Source organism: Cricetulus griseus, chromosome 3 (assembly GCF_003668045.3).
Source record: "Cricetulus griseus strain 17A/GY chromosome 3, alternate assembly CriGri-PICRH-1.0, whole genome shotgun sequence".
Lineage (NCBI taxonomy): Eukaryota > Metazoa > Chordata > Mammalia > Rodentia > Cricetidae > Cricetulus > Cricetulus griseus.
This window is the reverse complement of record NC_048596.1, coordinates 243,601,944-243,624,070: the sequence shown is the minus strand read 5'-3', so window position 1 is coordinate 243,624,070 and position 22,127 is coordinate 243,601,944. Positions and strand designations below refer to the sequence as shown.

The window sequence follows — 22,127 nt, the reverse complement described above, 5'->3', positions numbered from 1 at the left end:
GTGTCCGTCACACAGCCTGACAAGGGTCGGCATGTAGCCGGAATCCAAACTTACTCTGAGACCTAAAAGCATGAGAGGTTTTTTGTTTGTTTGTTTTCTAAGGAGCAGTTTAGAGTGTGTCGACCAGCATGAACAAAGTTGAAGAGAAATTTGCCCAAATAATTTGAAAATTTAAACAAAACCAATTATGTAAGAGATGTCACTTACAAAATTGGATTTAAGAAGAAATGGAAAACATTAATATCTCTAAAGCTGTTGCATAAATTGAGTAGTCAAAATTTCTCAGAGAAAATAATAAACCCAAATATGTTCAGTGGAATGTTCTTCAAACTAACCAGGCTCAAACGCTTCCAAACACAGCAACAGAGGGAGGACTTTGGTTATGAGCACCACCTCTCCCATCCCAACTCTTAAACCAGACAGAGACAACGTATGCCAGTCAGAGACAAGCCTTATTCATGATGCTTTAACTAGCATTTGGGTGTCCCCAAACGTTCACATGTGGTCAGATTGACGTTCTTACTAATCAAGAAAGGCTCCCCTAACATCAGATTTCTACACTTGAGTTGTGGAGATAGCTGACACCCTTTGGAGGATTGCTGATACACTTGCACATTTATTTGTTTCTGCTGGAACTCTTGGGAGGAAACGACCGGTCACTCGGTCACCCGGACTGATGTTTTTGTGCACCTGGAATAAATAAACGTAGCATGAGCGTTCTGCTCCGTGTGTACCCCTGCGTGGGTACATATGAACTCTACAGTAAAATTCCGTTCTTTCTTTGCTGGGAAGGGTTTTACTTTGCAAAGGACCCATGTTTCTTGACGTGCTGTAATGCAGCTTCTTCTCCCGTGTCTCTCGGCCGTTTCTTTGCTTTGCACTCACCATGATGTGAACTCAACCCAGAAGCTTGCTGCTCCCTCCAAACTCCACACTGCTGTCTCCGCAGAAGCTGCCTGTTCAAATCGATCTTTGCTCTCCGCCATGTCCACATTTTCTGATCTACTAAGCATGTGTGTATCCACAAACATTAGAAAATGTTGTTTTTAAATGTACAGAAGGGAAGTCATGCCAGAATGAATAATTATTCTGAGTTTATGATTTTCCCCTCAGCTCTGAGAGAAAACAGAAATGTTGTTACTATAAGATCGTTCCGCTCTTGTAAGACAATTATTATTAAAAGACACTGCCTGGCCAAATGGGGTGGACCAGGACTTTAATCCCTTCACTCAGCAGGCAGAGGCAGGAGGATCTCTTTGAGTTCAAGGCCAGCCAGGGCAAAAACAGAGAGACCCTATCTCAAAATCAAACAAATAAGGAACACTCATTTAAAAAAACAAAAAGCAAACAAACAAACAAAACATCCCTGCTAAGGACAGTCTCTGGTCTCTTCAGCACGGACATCTGAGCAGGAACAGGAAGCCACGTGAGCGGGAAGTCAAAGGGGTATGGGAGGTGGGCTCCCCTCTCCGGTTGATTCGGAAGTTTTGGAAGGACCCTTTCTGTACTTTTTCGACCCCTTCTGCGCTGGCGCTGTACAACTAGCTTGCACTAAGGATTCATTAATCACCAAGCGTCTACAAGACCCCAAACCTACTACTGAATCTCAAAGCAAGCAAGAAAATTGAAGGAAGCTGGAAGGAGGCAGATGAGAGACCTGCCTTTAACCCTGAAGGTAGAAAACACTGAGACAGGAGACATCGATTCGCTCGCTCACTCACTCACTCCCTCACTCACTCACTCACTCACTCACTCACTCACTCACCAAACAACGGGAACTCTGCGTGAGGAGCAGCAGCCTCCCAACTTGCTAGCAGAGGGTGCTCTTTCCAAAATGTTATAATTGCGTTGGTCAGGAGTTCCCCCAAGTCAGTTCCAGTCACCAAGTCCCACCGCAACTTCCAGCCTGGCAATAGCCCTTTCTTGTTCTGGAATATCAGCTGCGGTTTCCCGTACCCCCTCCCTCCCACTTTCGGGCCACTGTGCGCCCAGAGGGCACACCCATGACAACGCTCCTAAAAACGATCTTGGCACACTCACTCAGTAGGTACCCTTTTTATTCTTATAAGGTTTTTTCTTTTTTTTAAGCACGCTCGCTCTGGTCCCCTTTTTGTTCTTGTAAGTTCTATTCATTTGTTTCTGGATGAGAAGAGGGCTTGCAAAGCCTGTGCTTGTTCTTTGTTATTCCACCATTTTCAAGGCTAACTGCTCCTTCATCCATCCACGCAACTAAAGAAACGTGCAGGAAGGAAAAAAAGAGAGAGCTTGATAGGCCCCACTGGGATTCGAACCCAGGATCTCCTGTTTACAAGACAGGCGCTTTAACCAACTAAGCCATGGAGCCAGCTGCTGTGGCAGCTCCTAAAATAAACCTCTATTTAATTTCTTCAGGTCACTTTGTTCATTTATATTTAAAATAATTTGAGTATAGTTTCAGATTTTTTTCTCCTTTTACTATAGATTTAATTTTAATTTATTGTTCAATAGCCACGTGGAATGGTCTCGAAAAGATCAAGAATATCAACCACGTATGAAAACGCTCAGCCTTCATTCAGCTCCTGTCCTACAGGGCCCCCTGCTCCCACAGAGCAAGTCTAGGGAAGGTGGGAGACACAGTACAGAACAGCTCGCAGAAGCCCACTGTCTTCTGAAATCTCGCACCAGAAATCTTAGGGACCAGAAATGTGTGAGTCCCTATGTGTGTGTATGGGGGATGCTTTTACCCTTGTCTCGTTTTCCATCTCCCCCCTCTGATCACGACTAACTGCATGTTTTACTACCAGATTCTTAGTTCAAAGTCTGAAACTTCACAAGCCTCTATTACATGCATCATTTTCTGTGTTTTTATCTTTCAAGCTCCAAAAGAACAGCCTACTAAGTTCCAGCCCAAAGTTCAAATGCCACCAAAAGCATTTGGTCAGGTCTGTCACATAATACCTCATGGCCTGGTACCAATTTCTTTCTTAGTTAGAGTTTCTACTGCTACGATAAAATGAGCCAGACATGGTGGCCCAGCACTTTAATCCCAACATTTGGAAGGTAGAGGTAGATAGATCTCTTGAGGTCAAGGTTGACCTCGTATACACTGTGAGTTCCAAAACACCCAGGACTATGTAGAGAGACCCTGCCTGAAAACAAGGGTTTATAATAGGAGAGATTTGGTGGGCAGTAGTGGCACATGCCTTTAATTCCAGCACTTGGGAGGCAGAGGCAGCCTGGTCTACAAAATGAGTTCTAGAACAGCAGGAGCTATTACAGTGAAACCCGTCTTGGAAAAAAACAAAACAAAACAAAACAAAAACAGACAAAAGGAGAGACTTTAATGCCATCTCAGCAAGCTCATAATAGTTATTTTTGAATTTTATATAAATTGAAGGAAGTGATGTTGTATTTTTAATGTTTATTTTCAGTGTTTCATCATTAACTCCAACAAGAGATCTTGTAGGGACACAGTTAAATTTAAGTATCTTCTGATGAAAGAAATGGTTTTGGATCCAAGAATTCCCTACACATGGATCTTCTTGTAATGAAAAATAAAATTCGAGAGCCTCTAACAAATGTTTAAGGTGTTGTTTGATAATCTTTGCAGATGTGAGGTATCAAGACCAGTCCCCACTTTATTCAGAGTCACTGTCACCTACACAACATGTCCTAACATCTGTAGAAACTGCTTTCCAGCTTTCCAACTTTTTTTTTCTTTTAACCTTATCTGCTACTGAAAAACTTGTTACTCGTCCTTAGTGTAGAAACAAAGATTATGACGATACTGTAAATATTAGACAAACAAGCCAGGCTATCCAGGTTATGACTTCAAAAAGTTGACACCAAAGGGGTTTCTTGCCTTGTAGCAACACTAAGAGTACATTTTGTATTTCAAACAATCTTGACAGAACATGTCTCCACAACCATCGTGTCTCAGTCATCAATGTCATCAATAACAGTTGCTTGCAATCAACTTCCATATTATCACATGATAAAGAGAATAACCTTGAATTTAATGCATTTGACTTTACATAATTAACTGTTTTTATTCTGTTAGTAAGACTACGATGTAGTTCAGCTGATAGTTTTTGTTTTGTTTTTTTCTGTGGCAAGATACTCTTGGGTGAAGCAATGAGGTTTTTACACTTTGGTGTATACTCTTTAATCTTGGTAACCACTTTGGAATGTCTTCCTCTCTTGCTTCCTCGGTTTTATAATTCTATCTACATACACAGTGGATAATTTTCTGCAAAAAGCTTTCTCTCTCTCCTCTTCTATTTCTTTTTTTTTTTTTAAGTATCACTATAGACTTAAAATGTATTCTACCCTGAATTGTTATGTTCAAATTGCTCCTAATTTGTTCAGTGGAAACCTATCCAAGCTGCTTAGAAATTTTAAGGCTGCTCACACACCCGGAAGTGTGTTATGTTAATATCTTAATATGTAATACCCCCCCCATGTGTACGTAGTGCTGGGTATTGAATCCAGGGCCTCATACATGTTAGGCAAGTACTGAGGGACATCCCCAGCATAGTACTATAAATTTAGTGTAAATTTCACTGATTTACAGAGTTTCTGAGCATTTCTACATGTGGCTCTTCCTTGCATGGCTGGAACTGTGAGGAACTCAAGGTCGTGGATATGCCAAACAAGCACTGTACCACTTAGCTGCATTGCCAGGTGTGATTGTGGGCCTTTGTTGTCATTTAAGCAAATGGATATTACCATGTGTTAGGTAGAATCTTTTCTGACTCTTCTATATTTTGAAGTCTTGTATGCACTGAATAAAAATAAGTTTTCAAAAGAGAGTAACTCCTTAAATTGTTCTTAAAAGAATTTCACCCTCTGGGATTAAACTCATCTTCATGAATAATTCAGATGTTATTAGCAAAAGTAAAAGTTTTTGGCAATTGAAATTCTGGTTTATATTTACTCAATATACTCAACAGTTCAAAGAAACAGGCCTGTACTCTTCAAATGAAGGCTCCGAGTATGATTCCCCTAGAGCTGTGTGCCACATAAAGCAGAAGCAGGCTGACCACCATGTGTTCCTGCGAAATTTGGTCTCTCGCAAAACATCTTGTAGAAACATATTTTGTTCAAACTAACTATTCAACTAGTTTGCCTTGTCAAATTCTCTTAGCTAAGGCAAAAGAAAACAATGTGGTTTACAAAGATAAGATCTAATGTAAGAAGCTCATCAACTCATTCTCTACAACTAACTCGGAAAAAAAAATCCATGGAAAACAGCTCATGCCCTCCTGGCATTTGCAGGTTTGGGTAATTCTGAATTACACCCTTGTCCACATGATGTAGGATAAGGAGAATGTTTATGTGATCTATCACACAGAAGACATCATAATACATTATCTTCTCCCCACTCCCCTTTCTTTCTTTTGAGACATGGAACAGCCTGGCTTCACTTTTGAGATCTTCCTGCCTCAACATTCAAGTGCTGATGCACCAACGGGCTCAGCTATCATTTCTAATACACAGTTTGACTGTGACAATTACAAACACTATTACAGCTTGCCCTCCATTCTCTAACAGTGTGCCTCTGGCTGGCCTGTACTTAAGACTGTGTACTTAAGAATGTGTACTTAAGACTAGCCTTGAACATGTGGTCATTTCCCTGCCTCTGAATCCATGTCCTGGGATTACTGGAAGAGTGCTGGGTTAAACCATCGCTACCAGTTTCATTTCTTTCCAAACAGTTTGCAATTTCAAGGTTTTTCTTCTTTTAAACACATCAAAGATTTATCAGTAGCATGTTTCTGTGGTCTTTCTCCTTCCTGTTTATAAACCTGCAGATTTAGAAATTCTTGTTAGAAACTCATTTACAGCAAAAGAAGGGACAACTCCAGAGGCTCCTAATTGTATCTTACCAGATTATAACCCCATCCAAGGCATCTCCAAAGCCACCCTGTAATTTCAAATTATAGTTTGAGAGACATCAAAATGGGAAGTGCAGCTAGTACTAAAACACTGTGTCACGTACATACACACACACACACACACACACACACACACACACACCCCTCCCACCCACCCCCAGAAGCCCACAGCCATGCTCTAGAGTCTAGAGTCTAAAATGTCCCTTTCTTTCTGAGAATTTCTTTCTCTTAACCTCATGCTTAAAATCTAGATTTGAAATGTCTGCCAATAAGAGGTGCTTTATACTGGCTCATGGGAACATTCTTTTCTGTGGTAAGCCCATGGATCACTAAAATCTTTACAGGATTCCTCACTGCTGCAGGTAACAGTTCAGAACTGTGCCCCTCCCTCTCTTTGCTGCTACTGTCAAATGCGCTTTTACAGCTCAGTGAATCACTATTGTGGTTACCAGAAACTCCTCTTGTGGTTCGTGGTTTGACTGGCAGTATGCCCTTCTGGGAAAATCATCTGATGTTGTTCAGGTCTGGCAACATGAGGTTGGGTGCCTCTATCCTGCAAGAAGAAAGGGCTGTAGGCCACCAGTGTCAGCCAGAAGACTGGGGCCTAAGAACCCCCCCACACACACACACACACATTCTAGCCTTGGATTCTACCGGCCCCTCCTCACCCAGCATGTCCAATAGTCTTAAGAGTACTCAATACATAAGAGATGCCTCTTTTTCTTTCTTCTTCAGTCCCTATGCTGATTGCTCATATTTTGACATTTCTAATTTGAGCAGTTTTCAATAATCAGAACATTTTTCTCTAAATAGATTCTTAGGAGGTCTGGAACTGAATGGTCACTAAACCCAATTCAGTCATATGTAAGTATTTTGCTCAAGTCCTGAGATCATCAAGAATGAGGCAGAGCTTCCCATTCGTTTTTCTGACCACGGTTAATATGCTGCACTCATCCTCTGTGTTCTTCGGGCTCTTTCACATTCTGCATGGTATAATCACAGCCATATTTTACACAGAGGCCAGTCAACATGTAATGAATGTGACTTATAAGAAAGCCTCATACTGAGGGACATTGTTTTCTGTACTTTTCTATTGCAAGCACTAAATTGATGTATGCTTGCAAAAAACCCACAAAAGTCAAATGCCACAAACTCAGCAAAAAGTGAAAATTACTTTATCTCCAGGATGAAGCAAAAAATTTGATGTATATCTCTTCAACCTATTTGGAAATGAATGTATATTTCCTACAGTATGATTTACAGAATGTACTATTATTGACAAAAATCAGACACATACACACACACATACAGAGAGAGAGAGACAGAGACAGAGACAGAGACAGAGACCCCACAGATCTCACATCAAAAGAACTAAGAGAAAGTTTATTCTGAAGACAAACATGAGTGATTCTGGCCCCGGAAATACAAATTTAGGTTACCCCAAATTCCACGTTCCAGTGGGGAACAACGTAGTTTCATGAAGTTTTTATAGTAACAGAGGGGCACTTTTCAAATACATTTGTGGAAACATCAGAAAGGTGGGTTAAAGCCAAGCGGAAAGCTGTCAGCTATAAATTCCAGATGCTGTCTGATAGCGTTCAAAAATTCCAATTGGTTTTTATCTGTTAGCACAAAACACAGGTGGGCAAGCGATGGCTATTTAGAGGGCTATAGATAGCCCAGGATAAACTGTAATTAGGCTCTGGACTTGCAACGTTCCAGACTCGCCACATCACCAAAGTTCTATTCAGTCCATCCACCTTTGCAGACACAGCTTCTTTCCAGGAATTCCCCTTCACACTGTACATTACACTCCAGCAACAACGGTGTCTTGTTTGTTTAAACATAAATCCCTGTTCCCCAACTCCCAAGCTATCAAGTAGCACAGACAGTCCCGTTCTTTTTAGGGGCAATTAAAAAGACCCGCATTATTCCAAGTTTGTAGGACCTCAAATGCCTATTCTTAGACATGCCTAAAACATTTCTGAGCAAGTTTTTTTTTGGGGGGGGGACTGCAAACACAGATTATTTTTTAATTCAAATTTTGATTTGTGTGTGTGTGTGTGTGTGTGTGTGTGTGTGTGTGTGTGTGTGTGTGCCTGTCTGATTGTCTGAGTGTGTATCACATGTGTGCAATGGCCCTGGAGACCAGAAGAGGGAGTCAGTTCCCCTGATTATGGAGGTGGTAGAGAGCTGACTGTTGCGGGGCGTGAGAGAACTGAACACCCCACCCCCACCCCCACCCCACCCCCCACCCCCCACACCACCCCCACACCACACCACCTCCATCCTCCACAAGAGCAGCCAGTGTTCTTAACTTTTGAACCATCCCTCCAGCACTGTCAAATCACACGCTAGAGTGATAATTTCTCATGAGTGTTAAATGTCAAAAATTCTCTTCTGAGGGGTCCTTCCTGTGGCCTTAGTAGAGGTTACCCTATGTAAAATGCGTTTTTGTAAAACTTGCAAAAGTATTTATCATAATGGAAATTACCTGGGACTCGGCAGGAAATCTTGCTCCAGTTTTATCCCCGTACATCACACAAGCTTTTCAATAGCCGTGACTAATTTTGCATTGGTGTCTATCCTTTCTCTTAACTGAGTTCTAAATTGTGTAAGACGCAGGCCTCATAAATTTACTCCTGCTGTCTTCTCCAGACAAATTTATGTCCTCCCCAGGAGAGAGAGAGAGAGAGAGAGAGAGAGAGAGAGAGAGAGAGAGAGAGAGAGGAGAGAGAGAGAGAGAGAGAGAGAGAGAGAGAGAGAGAGAGAGAGAGAGCTGTAATCTCTGTTACAGTTAATGTGTTGCCTCATCTTTCCCAACAGCTTTAGCAAAATTGAAGCTTAACCTAGCTCTTCCAAAGTGTAGTTCATACCAAGTTCTACAACTATGGTTACATATTCCCTCTCTTTTGTCGGTCCCATGGTGTAATGGTTAGCACTCTGGACTTTGAATCCAGCAATCCGAGTTCAAATCTCGGTGGGACCTGTGAAGGCTCTTTTATAAAGGTCCTTTTATAATTTCCAGCCCATGTAAACGTGGAAAAACCTGTTCTTCTACTCCACGTGACAATGGACTCTCAAAACACAAACACAGAGGTAACAAACCCTGAAGAAAAATTCCTTGCCAGGTGGAGAAGTCCCAATAGCTGTGATAGAAACCCCTTCCTGTTTCTGCCTGCGACCCCCTCAACCTCGCTTGCTCCTGAATCTCATATTTCTCTTTGTAATTTTCCTGTTTCGTGCCCCCACCCCCGCGACCCGCACTGAAAGAGAAAAAAACTCAACTCCAGCAGGTTGGAACCACGAAGGTAGCTCGGATGCCTGTGCAAAGATCGCAGGCCCAGCCCTGAAATTGAGCCCCTTCTGGGTTCCTAGCACAGACGCTGCTGCGACAGAATTCCTTCCGAACAAACTGGCGAACAAACATCTCATGGCATCCCTTGGCAAACAGTCTCCTGGAGAAACAATAGCCTGATCCTGCAATGTAGACTAGGAATGAGCGGATAGGAGGTAGGAGGGGGACTGGAGGAGAGAATTCCCCCAAAGGGATAGGAACTAAATTAGGAAAAGACCAAATATCTGGGAGCTTATGTTTTTGTTTGTTTTGTTGCTTGGCTCTTTTGTTTGTTTGTTTGTTTGTTTGTTTGTTTGTTTGTGACAAGACTTTATGTAGGCTACTCTAGCTTCCATCTCCCAAGTGCTGGGATTACAGGCAATGAGCCACCAGACTGGCCTAAAAAGCGAGCTTTAAATCTGGTGATCTGTTCTCAGATGCGCTTCTTATCTTTATGCTTTAGTTTTCTCGTACATAACGGGAAAGTGAGTTGAGTCCTATTTCAGAGACCAGTTGCCCATTAACCATTAATGTCATTAGCTGGTATTATGAGTTACCACTGGTTGTACAGAGAAACTGTAACAAATCGTTTGATAACTTCGTGAAAACAAATCATTTGGATTCCTGTGGTGTTTGTACTTCCTTTGTGTGGACTGTGATGGTGTTACTGTAACTTCAGAAGGAAATGACTTTTTTTCCGGTGGAAGTGCAAAAGTGACCCTGTCTTCTATTCCATTGATACTATTGGAATGGGTTCTCACACAAAGAACTAACTCTCTTTTCTGAATGGCCTAACAGCTTCCCTCCATCCCGTGCCATGTATGATGAGTACAACCCCAGGCATGCTTGCAGCCAACACATCCAGTTTGTGGTTCTCTGAGGGACCCACAGCATTGGTTTTCTACCCCCAAAGTGACTCTTCAAACAGATCCCAATGTACCCAGCACCTTCCTTGAATTTTATGAAATGATAGAAATGGAAGGATCCATTTTCAAAAATTAAAAGATAATTTAATGATGTGATCATTAGATTAATCTCTATCGAGCAACCACTGTCCTGGTTCAAATCTAATCACATAGATTGACTGCATGTGGTGCTTGACCCTGTGTAGCTTTGAAGCCTATTCTGGCACCGGCTGTGTAGACCAGGCTGGCCTCGAACTCACAGAAAAAGCTTACGCCCAACGTGGGGCTCGAACCCACGACCCTGAGATTAAGAGTCTCATGCTCTACCGACTGAGCTAGCCGGGCACATACAGGTCCTTTTGTTACACTTGTAGAGTCATTTACCTACTCAGGGACGACGTATCCCACCGTGGGCTGGACCTTTTTGTGACACCAATCATTATTCAAGAAAATGCCCATAAACTTGTGTACAGACCAATCTGATGGCATTTTCTCAGTTGATGTTTCTTCCTAGTTTGTGTCAAGTTAACACACAAAAAAGCACATGAACCTAAAAAAATATTTTTATATATCATGACATTTAGATAAAATAAAAACATGTGCTCAAAACAGTGCACAGTGCAAGAACACATGCAAAGAGAAAGAAACATTGGAAACTGTCAGAGGAAAAGTAGGGACAGGCACAGGTAAGGACTTCCTGGAACTTGAATTGTACAGGAAATGAGACCAAGAATCAACAAATTGAACCTCATGTAACAACAAAAAGAAAGCTGACTGAAGCAGTACTCACAGAATGGGGGAAGTGTCTACCATCTTCATATATGATAGAGGATTAGTGTCTAGAATATGCAAAGAACTCAACAAACAGCCTAATCAGAATGAGGGACTGTGGGACTGAGCAGAGTTCTCAGAAGAAATAAGACAAATGGCTAGACAAATGGCTGGCTAGAGAGGAGACAGATGTGGTCCATAAGCAAATGGCAGTTTATAAAGGGGAAACCCCATGTCACGATGAGTTGGTTTGTTTTGATTGGGCATGTTAATTAGGACACCGAAAAGGGACTTTTGATTGCTGGACTTCAATACTTTGATTGCTGAACCTTGGTAGTCAGCCTCAGAAAAAGAAAGTGCACAAATAAGGAAATAGGTCTTGGTTGCTAACTTTAGGAAAGCAATCTAATATGTTTTTGTTGTTGCTGTTTTTTTTTTTTTCTTTCTTTTTGTTTTGTTTTTTGAGACAGTATTTCTCTGTGTAGCCCTGGCTGTCCTGAAACTCGCTTTGTAGACCAGGTTGGCATCGAACTCACAGAGATCTGCCTGTTTCTGCCTTCCAAGTGCTGGGATTAAAGGTGCCCCACCACTGCTCCACAGTGAGCCCCACATTAGCTTTTTAGCGTGGTAGAGGGTATGGGGGAGGGCAAAGCCTGACAGTCGTATTTGCCATGCTTGGGCCTATTAGAGTCCCTTCAGGATCTTTATTAACTCTCCTCCCAAGACTCAGGGAATATCACAAACGGGAGAAAATGTAAGACCTGAAAGATGGGGGAAGTGATGTGAGAAAAAACAAAACACTATCTTCTGGATGTGACACAGCCGTTGTACTCATGAATTTATAATAATTAGGGTTACTTGCACAAGACCTGCACAAGATCGGTAAGCACTCCAACAGGCAACACTAATTGAACTCAGCTGTTGTGTGGAAAGGTGGGGGTGGTGTGGGAGGAATCAGGGATGGTGGCACAGACATGTAAGCCTAGCATTCTGGAGGCCAGGGCAAGAGAATCACAAGTTCGAGACCCGTGTGGCTTAAAATTGTGACAATTTATCTTAAATAACAACACAAATGGATAGGCTGGGCAAGGTGTCCTACACCTTTAATCTCAGCCTTCGGGAGGAAGAGGAAGGCAGAATTCTGGTCTATAACAAGTTCCAGACTAGCCAGGGGTACACAGCGAGACTGTCTCAAAACAAGGTGGAAGGGGACATAAGAAGGGGAGAGAAATATTTTGGGGTGCCTTGAAAGAGTGAGAGGAAGCAGTTGTGGTAAATGTGATGAAGGCAACAGTGTTAGTATGTGTTCTAGCAAGAACTGAGGTGACAACCACGGAGGAACACTTCTTCCTGGCTAGCTTCTGGATCATGCTCAGCCAAAGCCCTCCTGCCTGGGGTGAATTTCCTCATTGATGGGCTGCGATCTGAAGTCTAAGCTGAAATAGTGTTTTATCAGAGCAGCAGAAAGCTAGCTAGAACACATACAAACAAACAATGTGCACAGCAATGCTTACTTTAGTGAGTATTCTTAGATTAAACGGTCATGAGAAAAGACACAAAATGCAACTCGGAAAGTGTCCGATGAGCTTCGACAACCTTCAATCTGCTTAAGTAAGGTGCTTAGAGTTTGAGAACGCAGTAGAATGTTTTATAAAGATTAAGTTGAAGCACTTTCAATTTTCTGTTAGAAATTCTCTTAACCTTGTGCTAGATTGTTAGAGAACTTGAAGCGTTTGTACTGGAGGAAGCAGAAGCAGTGGTCAGAGAGACTGAATTTGCAAATAATAGATTTGGTTATATAACTAAACATGATTTCAGATTAAGAATTTGTCAGGGCCTGGTTTCAAAAATACGAACAAGGCCCCACTGGGATTCGAACCCAGGATCTCCTGTTTACGAGACAGGCGCTTTAGCCAACTAAGCCACGGAGCCACCCGAAACACCCACTCTAGTTTTTGATCAAATCACAGTACATTAGGTAAAAATTTTAATTGGTATTGTGTATGTGCTGTTAGGATGGATTGACACTATCGCCAAAATAAAAGCACTACCTTCAAACCAACAAAACACTTGAACACACTCGATTATTGGGAAAACGCACGGAGCCAGTCCCCGAAAGCGTGCAAGCCAGGGACCCGAAGGGTTCTGAGAGATTACCGTTCCAAGTGAGGTGGGACTGGTTTCCAGTTTGGTAATTCAGAACCGCCATGTGCCTGGATGTTCATCAAGAGCTATTCTCAAAACATAGCAGTCATATTTTAGCAAAGTCAATGGCATTCTTGGCGGTTTAGAAAAAAGCACACTGAGTATTGAAAAAAGAAAACCTAGCGCTTTGCCTCCAACCAGACTTGACTTAATTTCAGAAAGCTACAGCTAGTGCCTGGGGCACTATCTCCTTGCTTCTAAAATTCAAACTCCAGAACCCAGTGTTATTTATCCCGCAGCTCTTAGGAAGGCGCTGAGATGGATAGTTTCAGACATTGTCTCAAAACAGCCTTGGGGAGGCGTCAGGAGTCCTGTAACTGCTCCTTCTCCTCTCTTCCTTCCTCATTTTGTTGGTGGTTCTGCGATACTCCCCACGGATCCTCTCATGGAGAAGTTAAATGCAATGCTGGGCGTTTTACAGGGTAGTTGGTTCCAAGACCCCGCGGGTGCCAAAATCTGCAGATGTTCAAGTCTTCGTACAAAATGTGAATTGTTAATAAATTCGTGTACAACTTTACGTGTAACTTTAGATCATCTACATTGTAATCCCAAAGAAGTTGTTTCTAATACCAACGAAGAAATAGGTCAGCAACACTTTGCCAGCAAGAGTGAGGGCAAGCAAACAAAAAGCAAAGTTTCCTCAGAATCCTTTTATCTGTAGTGCCGCCCAGATTTGGCATGGTCTTCCTGCATCAAATAATCTGATTAAGAAAATCCCTCACAGGAGTACCCAACAGCTTGTGTTTTAGTTGAGTCCATATGCAGTCAAGTTGACAACCAAGATTAGCCATCACAATCATATTCTGCTGAGGGCCAAGAAGTGACAACAAAGAAAGGCAGGAGCAGAATGAAATGAAGGGAGGTAGTTACCACCGTCTGAGGTTAGTTACCAAACCAGGAATGGTAGCCAGGTCAGTAATCCAAGATACATGGAAACTGGGGTAGAAGGACCTGAAGTTGGAGACTAGCTTTGGCAATTTAGTGAGACCTTGTCTCAAAATTTAAAAAAAAAAAAAAAAAAAAAAAAGTAAAAAGAGGGCTAGGGAATATAGCTAAGAGGTCAGAGTGATTACCTACATGCACATTCTAGGTTTGATCTCCCCCCACAATAAAACAAACAACATCAATAACAACAAAATGCCATTAAAACTATTGCATAGATGTCTTGGTATTTGGCAAGTGCTAGTTAGACTTTGGCACAACAAAAATGCAAGGCACTAGCCAGGAAAAGTTCTGTGGACTCTTAACCTGTGACTTGGAAAGCTGGTAAACGCTGCGGCTATTTTTAAATTAACTACTTTAAATGTCCTTGTATCTTTAATACTTCAGGGTTGCTTTTCTCAGGCCTATAATACTGGTTAGTAGTTGGCAACACAGGGTGATTTAACCAGAAATCCAGTCTAAGACTCACACCTTAGTGTCCTCTTTCCTTAGGGTCAAGTTGCCTGAGCAGGAGACCCTACTATACCTGATTTTCCAAAATGCCACAGTCAGATGGAAAGAAGAGCCAGTACCCACAGTTCTCTTTAAGAACTTGATTAACCCCCCACCTCCAACCCTACAACCCCAGGTTTAAAAGCTCTTGATTTAAAGCTCAGACTCTCAGTGATGGTTGCCATAGGCTTGGTTGGGGGTAGAGGGTAGGGACGAATAAAGCCATTGTAAAACTTTTCTATTTTGGGTTGTGAGCCTAACCTTTAATGGCTGAGCCATCTCTCCAGCCCATAAAACTTTTCTAAACTCCCTTTATTTGTTAATGTCACAGAGTGCTGCAGGTTGGAAGTTGAGGCAAAAGTTCAAAGGAGGCATACCTCTTAGACAAAGGGCCCACCAGACAAAGCCCCTTACAGCAGTGCTACAAAATCACTAAATTTTATAAAGAGGTAGTGTTTCCAGTGCAAGTGGAGAGTGGAGGGAGAACACCATACCCCCATATTCAGAGCTGTGAACCTGCAAAAATCACACATATGAAAATGAACATTCTATCAGAGGTATCAGGATGACACTTTGTGCATAATGAACATTTTACCAGAGGTATCAGGATGACACTTTGTGCATAGCAGTAAGTAGACTAAAGAGAAAATTTGAATCTTAAAAGTAGGAGGACATCTTCCCCTAGAAACCTGGAGATGCTGGGGATCGAACCCAGGACCTCATGCATGCTAAGCATGCGCTCTACCACTGAGCTACATCCCCAATGCCCAAAGTCTAGTTGTTCAAACTCATCTTTATAAAATCCAAAGTCCTTTTTAGATTGGCAAATTTCTTCCTTTTCTTTCTTTCTTTCTTTCTTTCTTTCTTTCTTTCTTTCTTTCTTTCTTTCTTTCTCTCTCTCTCTCTCTCTCTCTCTCTCTCTCTCTCTCTCTCTCTCTCTCTCTCTCTCTTTCTTTTAGAAGATACAGTTACCAGGGTTTTCTGAACAACCTGTACTTTCGCAGACACTCAATAACATGTGTGAACAATCTGGGATCGGAGATCTCAATAAATGTCCAGGATCCTTCCTTCCTGCGCCTTCCTTCAGGACTAAGGAGAGATCCTTCCAGAAAGCACAGGGAATGCTTTGCTAAGTCTTATCTACAATTACGGAGAGAAAGAATGCACGGACCTGCCAATGCCCTAATGTCTTCGAATTCTGTTCCCGAACTTCTAAATCCAGTCAAAATTGGGAGCCTTGGGAAACAGGGTTCTCCAACAAAAACCAGCTTCCCTGTCTCAGCCACTGGGAGAACAAAAACGTCAAGATGTCAGACAGCCACCCCACTGCGCCAGGCTTTATCCAAAGGATGCCAAGGAAAGCAGTAGCACTCGAAATCTCAGACTCTTCGGTGAGTCTTCAGAGCCGGCAGGGATGAAGTCAGCAGCGCTCTTCCTCACGGACTCAGCTTCTCTTCTCTGTGGCTTTACCTACTGTGCACGGAGTGGCTTGCCCACCTTTGGAACGTTCCCACTCAGGAAGCCTGATCGTATTCCTGCATGAAGAGTTCAGGGAAATCCTCATGTACACAGACACCTGTAGGCAAACCAGGAGGATGGGAAAACCAGGGAAACTGAGGCAGAACTAAGGCTTCAAAAGGCAGAGAGTATAGCAGGAGAGAACAGGAAGACAAAGCCGAGGCTAGAAAACCTTTCTTGATAAGACGCCAGCTTTCCTCCCATTTTTCCTTACCAAGAGAACCTAAATTCAGTGTCAAAGCAGACAATTTTTGAGAAATAGTGACTGGTTTAAATTATCCACCTACTTTAGTTTTTGAGACGGAGTCTCTCTCACAACCCGGAGCTTGTCGGTTAGGCTAAATTATCCAGTTACAGACACATGCTACCATGTCTGCCTTTAAAGTGCATATGGTGGAATCCAAGCTCACGTCTTCATGCTTCTGAACTTTCCCCACTGAGCCATCCCCCCAGCTCCAATATTTTCGTCTGCTTGTCAGTTGGTTGGTTGTTTTTGATGTGGCATCTTTGGTTGCTCTTTTGAGACAGGGTCTCACTCTGTAGCCCAAAATGGCCTTAAAGTCCCGGTGACCCTCCTGCTTCGGTCTCCTAGATGCTGAGGTTGTGGGTGCGTGCTTCCTATTCCAGGCCCTGCTGAAGTAAAATCGATAAGGCACTGATCGTATGAAAATTCTGAAATGGTGCATCCCTGGGATGAGGAACAGACAAGATAACAAGCCATATGGCAAGAGAATCATTTGAAAAGGTAGAATGCTTTAAACTTAAAAAGCATAGTCTAGAGACCAGTATTGTAGGACTTTGGGAAAGGTGAATGGGACTTGGGTTTCAGGTAACTAAGGGTAATGGGCAGGGTAGTGACTCTTGGCTGTTTTCCACCAGTCTTTCCAAAGTTTTCATTATTAGTCTCATAAACTTAGTTTTCTCAGGCAGCCATGTGCCTGATCACCGATGGTGAATGGTCGGTCATGCAGGTAAGCCATGTTTCTTAGCCCAGCAAAACCAATTCCCTTTCTTTTCAGCAAATATTTTGTAACTTTTTCTTTATTATCCTGGAATAAAACAGATAGTTCATTTAAACTAGATACATAATTTTTCTTCCAAATCAACAAATCCCTAGCTAGTATGAGAAATAAAAGCAAATTAGTTTGATATATAGAATTTTAAAAAATCACAGGAATGCTTAGAATGACTATTTGGAAAATAGCATTATATAGTCATGTTCTTGTACCTTTAAAAACAATGTCTATGAGTGAAGCAAATACAAAGAGATGCAGACACTTGGTGCTGAATTAAAGCCATGCACACACTCACCTTGCCCAGGCTGATTTCCAATGCAACTGGTGATTCTTAGTCAAGTTTCAAAGCATATTTCCACAAGTAAAGGCATGTTTAAAAATAAATTAAAGCAGAAGTTATATTCCTGGTCAATTTACTGGAGTGAAAAGTGTTCAGTAGAAAAGGAATATGGAAGTTATATACACTTAAGCTTCAGAACTAGAACTCTCTGCTAGAGTTTCGCTTGATTCCCCAACGGTTACAACACAGAACCCAGGAGCCCAAAAATGAGTAACTCAGTGTCCAGAATCCAAACTCAGGTTCTCAGGACGGCAGTCTTTTATGGGTTTCCATGACTTGCTCTACAGCTGTCTTTTGTCATTAAGATGCTGCTGCTGGGGCCTGAACCTATAGCCTCCTTCCACATAGGTAAGCTTAGCGCCTGTGGACCATATCACCATTCACCTGGCTTTTAAACTTTCATTCTAGGTGGTTCAGGCAGGCATTCATTATTCAATAACTTTCGATGCTGTTGCCTCCGCCTCTATGAAGCTGGGGTTTCAGGCATAGCTCCACCATTTCTCTGGATCTCTCACACTGAGACATTAGTTAATAAGGTCGAAGTCACAGTGAGAAATAAAATGGTAACTGGTTAGTACCTCTAATGTGTGAGAGATTCTCTATTCAGGGGACACCTGAATTCCTATGTACAATTCTCAATAGATGATATTAGTACCTCTCCCATTCCCACTATTTCCCAAAAATAAGTTGGAATCATTTATTTTTATTGATTGTATCCCCTGGTGGAACTGGCAGGGTGCTCTTCCTTCAGGATGCTCTCACCGATGCTTTCCTTCTGACTTGTCCAACAAATACCTCAGAGCTTTATCTAGGAAGGTCGTGGTGTCTAGATAGTCATATAGAAACGAAATAAACATAAGGATACTGACTACTTACAGAAATTATCTTGGGGAACAAATTTAAATGTATATTATTATGAGAAAAAAAGCCTTCTGGAGATGCCGGGGATCGAACCCGGGGCCTCATACATGCGAAGCATGCGCTCTACCACTGAGCTACATCCCCCAGTACACTTCAGTGGTCGCACACAATTCCTATCTTTTAAAAGCTCCAGTGTATTATGCATTACTGTTCTGTCTTTGGGGAGGAACTATTAGATTACTAGTGATCAATTTCAGCTACACCACAGTAGTTCCTTCTGGAACCCCAACAAACCTCAGTCTCAGAATCGCTGAGAGGAAAACAGTTTCAAAAGCTTGCGCTCTGTGGATCCTCTCGGTGACCAAGACGCAACCTAGGCACAGGCAGGAAGGATTGAGGGAAGAGGGATTCCACACCGCCTATTCTGGAGCATTTTCTGCGACTCAAAGTCCCAAATTTACAAATGTAGATTGGCCTCGCCCTGAGAAGGAACTGTGGAAATGTTATAAAATGAAAACGTGAACATCTGCCCTGGTCTTTGTCCACATCGGCAAGGGCTAAGCCCACTGGAGCGTCACCAGGGATCCTGTAGCTCGATGAAGGACTCTGGATGCAGCCGCCAGCGACAGTCACTAAACGCCACCTCAGCCCAATTTCCGCTGAAGCAGCTGCGGATACAAAGGTTCAGTTTCTCAGTTCAGCAGAGAACACTGGCTCCTCAGAAGTAGAAGTAAGCATCAAAGACACGAACCCGGAAAGCGCTCGTTAATTAATTTATTGGACTTCATTACAATTAAAAAGCAGCCCGTGAAAAACTCAAGACAATAAGACAAGCCCCAAGCTAAGAAAGAAAGAAAAAAAAAAAAAAACTCTTCATTCATACCTGATAAATGTTATATTCCAAATACCCAAAGCGTGGTGGTGAAGGTATTTCCGGAGGCTGGAGCATCAGGATTGCTGAGTTTGAAGAAGACTGGACCACATACTGAGTTCCAGGCCAACTTGGGCCACAGAATCTGGTCCCTGTCACAAAATAAAACAAACTAAGAGTTGTCATGAATTAGCCCGTGTTGTTAACTTCCACTGGCTCTGAAGTTTTAAGGCATGTGTGCTGTGTACTGGTCTGAAGTCCGAACAGCCCCGCTTCTGAGTTGGGTTGTTGTCTCTGTTCCTTCATAGCCGAGTTCCACCAGAACTATATGGGCAAATTCTCTGAAACCACATACATGGCTTTCAAAAATGAAACTTTAATCTACAGCTTTGAAATTGACTGATAGATTTTGCCTGCCGCTGAGGACATACCTCCATGGTAGAGTGCGTGCCTAGCATTCATGAGGCCCTTGCTTGGCCCAATGTCCCTTACTGCAAAAATAAACTTTCTCTGAACCTATTGCTGCATGGTGGTCAAAATTCTTTCCACATTTGTGTATTGGCATAGTATCATAAGAAAAACTTGCCCCTCCCCTTTTTTTCTTCCTTTCCTCTCTCTTTCAGATCAATGTAAACTTGGGTATTCTTGTTGTATTTTATACATCTTTGTCTTTTATTGTTCAATAACTGACTTCATTCTTGGTGTTTCTAAAATATACAGTAGATCCTGTGACCTTTTGAGCATCCCATTATTTTCTGAGCATCTCCTTATATTCTGGCATAGAATGATGTTGTAGACTCATATTGTACTTTCCCTGTCCTAGCCCCTCTTGCAACAACAAATTCTCCCAGAATACTGGTTTCATTTTAGTGGTATCCATACTAAGTAATTAATGTCTAAAACTAGATCTGCCCATTGCCCGTGCGCAATTGTTCATGCACTGTTTTTAGTAGACAAAGCTAGGATAGAGCTGTTCTTTGCCTTTGTTGAAAGTTTGTGTAGTTAGTTAGGGTTGGGGTTTCTATTGCTGTGATGAAACACCATGACCAAAAGGCATTTTGGGGAGGAAGGGGTTTATCTGGCTTGCACTTCAGCATTGCTGTTCATCCCTGAAGGAAGTCAGAACAGGAACTCAAACAGGACAGGATCCAGGGAGCAGGAGCTGATGCAGAGGCTATGGCGCCAAGCTGTTTACTGGCTTGCTTCCCCTGGCTTGCTCAACCCACCTTCTTCGAGAACCTATGACCAGCAGCCCAGTGACAGCACCATCCACCAAGGGCTGGGCCCTCCAGCATTGATCACTTATTGAGAAAAATGCCTTGCAACTGGATCTCATAGAGACATTTCCTAAACTGAGGCTCCTTCCTCTGGTGACTCTAGCTTGTGTCAAGTTAACACACAAAACCAACCAGTACACTCTCTCTCACAGTGAAAACACTGGCTTCCAACACCAGCTTCATTCCAACACACACACACATGTACACACACACACAATTAAAATTACATATCAAATATAACTCAAAATTCAATCTGCACTTGGACTCATCCTCTTTTTTTCTATTGTGTCATATTTTTAAAATATTTTAGTTATTCTTTGGCAACTTCATTCTTGTATATAATGTATTTTGATTAGTGCTGGATTTCTTAGGTTTCTTTTTTCCCTGTTGGTAGTCAAGTTTAAAATAGTTTCCCTTTCCCTATGTTGAGTCAGTTTTTAATGTGTTAAGACATAAATGTGGTTCCAAGGAGTAAATCTATAGAGAAGTATCAAGTTGCTGAAGACCATTACCGTATCTAGGGATGCCTTCAGTGGGTCAATGGGAGTGCCCTCCAGGCATCATCTTGGGAGCTGACTTTGGGGCTAAGAATGCAGCACCTAGATTAGTGCCTTGACTTTGTTAGCCTTTCCTTGGTGTGGGATTAAGATAGAACACAGTCTAGCAGGTTCAGAAAGAACAAAGTTGTGTAAAAAGGATCTACATACCCAATATATTTTAGGTTCTAAATACTCACAGATAGAAAGAACTCATTGGGGCATCTGTGAAGCAAGTTTTGACCTTGCTAGTGTAAGTCAGGAGAGTCACGCTTAGTGTGTTAAGGCCCTGGGTTCAATCCCCAGCTTCTCCATCTACAAATCTGTCTTTTAGTCTGAAGACCTTGGGCTCAGATTTTTCATCCGAACTTCTTGGTTTACTTACATGTCGGCCATCTTTCTTAACATATTTCTTAACCCCTTTGAGATGTAAAAAGCTATTTTTTACTTCTTGATATAAACTTGGACTTTTTTCACGAGGTATAACACTTTATTTTTTAGACATTTTACTTAACTTGGCAAATTATATGTTCTTACCATGCACAAAATGATACTTTAAAATACATTTTATACATATGTGTACACACTTGAATTTCATAATGGCCTTATAGAATTCTCAACATATGTGTCTTCCCTCTGTGGTGAACTTCCTCCTTCTATGAGTCCTTCCAGTGAGTGGTTGAGAGAGAGGGCTTTATGGGGGGGGCCAGGAGAGGAAAGAGAAGGAGTAGTTGAATGAGGAAAGGAGGGGAAGGAGAGAAGGATGGCAACCAGGAGTATTGTGGAAGCTCAAAGAAGGGTCTGGCCACACAGCCACACTTAGTTGGAACATTTGCTTTGTACTTCTGGATGATTCGATCATTCCCTACTAGCAGTCTTAGCTTGTGGTCCTAACAATAACTTTGATGGACCCATATAAGTTTGATCATACAACTCAGTTTATGAAATAAAATTGTTTCTGCCTATCGTCTAAATGAGGAGAAAGTATTTTAGAAAAACTGAGAGTACAATGAGGTTTGAGGAAAAGATAAAGTACCTTCATTTTCTAAGCCTGACAACATGAAAACGGCAATGGCTTGGTCTGCTACAGTAAGATGAATTCACTGTTGATGATCCTTAGCATGTTATTATTCAATAACACGATACTTTCAAATATCTCCACAAACTACCTTCTGCTTAC

General features: G+C 42.1%; 1 long non-coding RNA gene and 6 other non-coding genes across 7 annotated transcripts; 1 reads left to right on the top strand and 6 right to left on the bottom strand.

The window, feature by feature from the left end:
• Positions 1-319: 319 nt before the first annotated feature.
• Positions 320-1,924, bottom strand: LOC113835017. Its single transcript, XR_003484136.2, has 3 exons — positions 1,766-1,924; positions 886-1,002; positions 320-690 (listed from the first exon to the last, which is right to left on the bottom strand). It is a non-coding gene; the product is annotated as an uncharacterized LOC113835017 (long non-coding RNA).
• A 346-nt stretch (positions 1,925-2,270) lies between these two features.
• Positions 2,271-2,344, bottom strand: Trnat-ugu. Its single transcript has one exon. It is a non-coding gene; the product is annotated as a tRNA-Thr (tRNA).
• A 6,449-nt stretch (positions 2,345-8,793) lies between these two features.
• Positions 8,794-8,865, top strand: Trnaq-uug. Its single transcript has one exon. It is a non-coding gene; the product is annotated as a tRNA-Gln (tRNA).
• Positions 8,866-10,390: 1,525 nt separating this feature from the next.
• On the bottom strand, positions 10,391-10,463 carry Trnak-cuu. The gene has a single exon. It is a non-coding gene; the product is annotated as a tRNA-Lys (tRNA).
• A 2,284-nt stretch (positions 10,464-12,747) lies between these two features.
• Positions 12,748-12,821, bottom strand: Trnat-cgu. The gene has a single exon. It is a non-coding gene; the product is annotated as a tRNA-Thr (tRNA).
• Positions 12,822-15,218: 2,397 nt separating this feature from the next.
• Positions 15,219-15,290, bottom strand: Trnaa-agc. The gene has a single exon. It is a non-coding gene; the product is annotated as a tRNA-Ala (tRNA).
• A 3,045-nt stretch (positions 15,291-18,335) lies between these two features.
• On the bottom strand, positions 18,336-18,407 carry Trnaa-cgc. Its single transcript has one exon. It is a non-coding gene; the product is annotated as a tRNA-Ala (tRNA).
• Between the last annotated feature and the right edge of the window lie 3,720 nt (positions 18,408-22,127).